The sequence below is a fragment of the Convolutriloba macropyga genome, unplaced genomic scaffold, assembly GCF_964194025.1.
Source record: "Convolutriloba macropyga unplaced genomic scaffold, txConMacr16.3 SCAFFOLD_322, whole genome shotgun sequence".
Lineage (NCBI taxonomy): Eukaryota > Metazoa > Xenacoelomorpha > Acoela > Convolutidae > Convolutriloba > Convolutriloba macropyga.
Window position 1 is genome coordinate 162665 of NW_027450136.1, and position 4344 is coordinate 167008.

Below are 4344 nucleotides of genomic sequence, written 5' to 3' on the forward strand. Positions count from 1 at the left end.
AAATAAGGTTTGCAGCTATGTGAACCTAGAAACTGTAAAGGAGTTGAAAGAACTTAAAGGAATTGAAAGAGGCCTTGAGGTATATCCTCTTGGTAAAGACCCACAAAAGCTCACAAAAGTGGCTTCGAAGGGCAAAACTGGTTCATCCAAAACAATTGGAGAGCTTAAAGCAGAACCAATTCGAATGAAACACTATTGGTGAAACTTCATCATGAGAACGTCACAAGCTGATCACGCTCTATGATATGACTAGTATTATGTTGCTTCTAGTAGGCTAAGCGCAAGCCGAAACATCAACATGTGAAAGTCGTAGAATTTTGCAATCAAACTGTGGCTAGTACTGTGATGTTACTAGTAACCTGGTGTTCCGTCATATGGCCAAGAGAGCATTTGAAGGCGAAACTTCTGCATGGGAAAGCTGCATCATGATCAAAATTTTATATCGAGTATTATGTTGACGTTAGTAGGCCTTGGCCGAAAACGCAGCATGTGAAAGGTATAGATAAAAGTTATTGTTGCAGTCAGTACTGTGTAGTTACTAGTAGCTGGATTTAAGCTCAAAATGAGACACTGTTGGTGAAACTTCATCATGAGAATGTCACAAGCTGATCAAGCTCTATGATATGACTAGTATTATGTTGCTTCTAGTAGGCTAAGCGCAAGCCGAAACATCAACATGTGAAAGTCGTAGAATTTTGCGATCAAATTGTGGCTAGTACTGTGATGTTACTAGTAACCTTGTGTTACGTCATATGGCCAAGAGAGCATTTGAAGGCGAAACTTCTGCATGGGGAAGCTGCATCATGAACAAAAGTTTATATCGAGTATTATGTTGACATTAGTAGGCCCTGGCCGAAAGCGCAGCATGTGAAAGGTATAGATAAAAGTTATCGTTGCAGTCAGTACTGTGTAGTTACTAGTAGCTGGATTTAAGCTCGAAATGAGACACTGTTGGTGAAACTTCATCATGAGAACGTCACAAGCTGATCACGCTCCATGATATGACTAGTATTATGTTGCTTCTAGTAGGCTAAGCGCAAGCCGAAACATCAACATGTGAAAGTCGTAGAATTTTGCGATCAAATTGTGGCTAGTACTGTGATGTTACTAGTAACCTTGTGTTACGTCATATGGCCAAGAGAGCATTTGAAGGCGAAACTTCTGCATGGGGAAGCTGCATCATGAACAAAAGTTTATATCGAGTATTATGTTGACGTTAGTAGGCCCTGGCCGAAAGCGCAGCATGTGAAAGGTATAGATAAAAGTTAGCGTTGCAGTCAGTACTGTGTAGTTACTAGTAGCTGGATTTAAGCTCGAAATGAGACACTGTTGGTGAAACTTCATCATGAGAACGTCACAAGCTGATCACGCTCTATGATATGACTAGTATTATGTTGCTTCTAGTAGGCTAAGCGCAAGCCGAAACATCAACATGTGAAAGTCGTAGAATTTTGCAATCAAACTGTGGCTAGTACTGTGATGTTACTAGTAACCTTTTCTTACGTCATATGGCCAAGAGAGCATTTGAAGGCGAAACTTCTGCATGGGGAAGCTGCATCATGAACAAAAGTTTATATCGAGTATTATGTTGACGTTAGTAGGCCCTGGCCGAAAGCGCAGCATGTGAAAGGTATAGATAAAAGTTATCGTTGCAGTCAGTACTGTGTAGTTACTAGTAGCTGGATTTAAGCTCGAAGTGAGACACTGTTGGTGAAACTTCATCATGAGAACGTCACAAGCTGATCACGCTCTATGATATGACTAGTATTATGTTGCTTATAGTAGGCTAAGCGCAAGCCGAAACATCAACATGTGAAAGTCGTAGAATTTTGCGATCAAACTGTGGCTAGTACTTTGATGATGCTTGTAGCCAACCGAATTGGTTGAAAAGCCCAATAAGTAAGCTAACTTGGGAGAGCTTGTTGGAAACCAAATGCTACTAGATTGGTCCAAATACATCCTTCAACAGGGGATCACTTGGCTCGCTTTACGAAGAGGAGCACAGCTATATGTGTTAATTCGGTATGAATCGCAAGATTTGTTTACCGACCTCTCTAACGCAAAAGGCGGTCTCGGCTTCGGCTGTTGACTGCGTCCGATTCAGGGTTATATAACTCTCGATTGAACACATTGATGTTCTATTGTTGGTGCTTCCAATAAAATTGGAACACTTAAAGCAGAACCGATTCAAATAATAGCATTCTGATCAATGATTGCATTCCTTGATCAAGAACTGCTGGAGTCATTGTGATGGCGAATTTTCTTCATAAGAAAATTGCAAAGAGACGGAACTTAATGAGACTAGTATTATGTTGTTTCTAGTAAGCGGAAGCTGAAACAGCAACATGTGAAAATCAAGTTTTGTTCAATGATCTCGAGGCGATAAGTACTATGAAGCAACTAGTAGCCTAAGCATGACTCAGATTTGAGACAGTCAAAAAGACTGGCGAAACTTCTTCACATGAAAGTTACATAGAGAACTACAAATGTATACAGCGAGTATTATGTTGTTTCTAGTAGGCGAAAGCTGAAACATCAACATGTGAAAGTTGTCTGCAAACTGTAGAACGATATGTGATTAGTACTGTGCTGTTACTAGTAGCCAGTCTGACTGTAGAAGCCAAGACAAAGGGAAACTAATGCATCTGAAAAGGACAAGTTATGGAAAGGTATGCACGATAAGTATTATGTTGTTTCTAGTAAGCGGCAGCTGAAACATCAACATGTGAACGTCGTTGTGTACAGTAACCTAGAACTATATAGTCCTTAGTAACGTGCATTTACTAGTACCTGTAATTGGTATTCAGACTCAGGCAGTTTGGAATAGTTTGGCAAAGATGCACCAGAGAAAACTGGGATTTGATACAGAAATTGTTGAATACAAGTATTATGCTGCTTCTAGTAGGTTGAATCCGAAACATCAGCATGTGAAAATTGAAAACATTTCTGGTTCGAATTGTCACAAGTATTTGGTGATCTGAGTAGCCAAACTCACTACAACGCCAATTGAAGGCAAAAATTCTCAACGGGAAAAGCTATTCTCATTGAATGAGCTAACAAGACGAGTATTATGTTGCTTCTAGTAGGCGAAAGCCAAAACATCAACATGTGAAAGTCTTGCTGAACAAATTTAATGTTGTTGAGCTCAGTACCGTGTGAATTAGTAGCCATAATTGGCGAGCGAAAATTGAACTGGCGAAACTTCGTCTTTGGAAAATTGCAGATGCCGAGCACTTATTTTGCAACGAGTATTATGTTGACTGTAGTAAGCGAAAGCCGAAACAGCAACATGTGAAAGCTGTTGAAATTTGTGGTCATTTTGCAATAAGTACAAGGAGTGTAACTAGTAGCCAGGTCAAAATTTGGGATAAGAATGAGCAAAAATTCTGCATGAGAACAGTTGAAATTATGAAACTAAATTACAAAGACTAGTATTATGTTGTTTCGAGTACGCGAAAGCGGAAACATCAACATGTGAACGTTTGTAACGAAGTTTCGTTAATTTTCAGCCTAGTACTGAGCAAGAACGAGTAGCCTCATCTCCAATCCCACGCAAAATGTAGTGAAATATGTGAGTGAACCTTATTCACGGTGAGGGTTTCCCGAGGTCTGTATTGCAGCGAGTATTATGTTGCTTCTAGTAAGCGAAAGCTGAAACAACAACATTTGAAAGTTGGAATTAATGACTGAATGGAAACTTCGACCTGTGTTTGATAGTAGTAGCGAACAAAACTGCTGAATCGGTTTCTGTCTCATATTGGTCAGTGAACCAATTAAGAGACAATCAACTACATAACCTGAATTGGGCGAGAGAACCCCCTTAACTTAAGCATATCAGTAAGGGGAGGAAAAGAAATCAACTGAGAATCCCTTAGTAATGGCGAATGAACAGGGAAAAGCTCATCGGGAAGAGAAATGGCAACATTTCTCGGTGTCCGGTATGGTTTGATGCTAGACTGGTGAATTTTCCTGATGTCTACTGGAAAGTAGCATCAAAGAAGGTGAAAATCCTGTAAAGGTCATTTTCGATACCAGTCATAATGGCTCATTCCTATGAGTAGAGTTGTTTGAAAGTGCAACTCGAAGCTGGAGATATGTCTCTCCAAAAGCTAATTATAAAGCGAGACCGATAGTAAACAAGTACCGTGAGGGAAAGTTGAAAAGCACTCTGAAGAGAGAGTGAAAAGTACGTGAAACTGTTGAAGGGGAACTGGAGTGAGCGTTACCATACTCAATGCCTTGATATTATATTCTCGGCTACCGAGTAGTGTAGTTGTCGTCTTTTGGCAAATCTTGTTAATGAATCGAGCAGAAGTTTTCCTCGGAATTCTTCTTGTTGATTCT

The 4344-nt window shown here is 40.0% G+C and overlaps 1 pseudogene; it reads left to right on the forward strand.

Moving 5' to 3' along the window:
- Positions 1-1957: 1957 nt before the first annotated feature.
- Positions 1958-2109, forward strand: LOC142355632 (5.8S ribosomal RNA; annotated as a pseudogene).
- The last annotated feature ends 2235 nt before the right edge of the window (positions 2110-4344 follow it).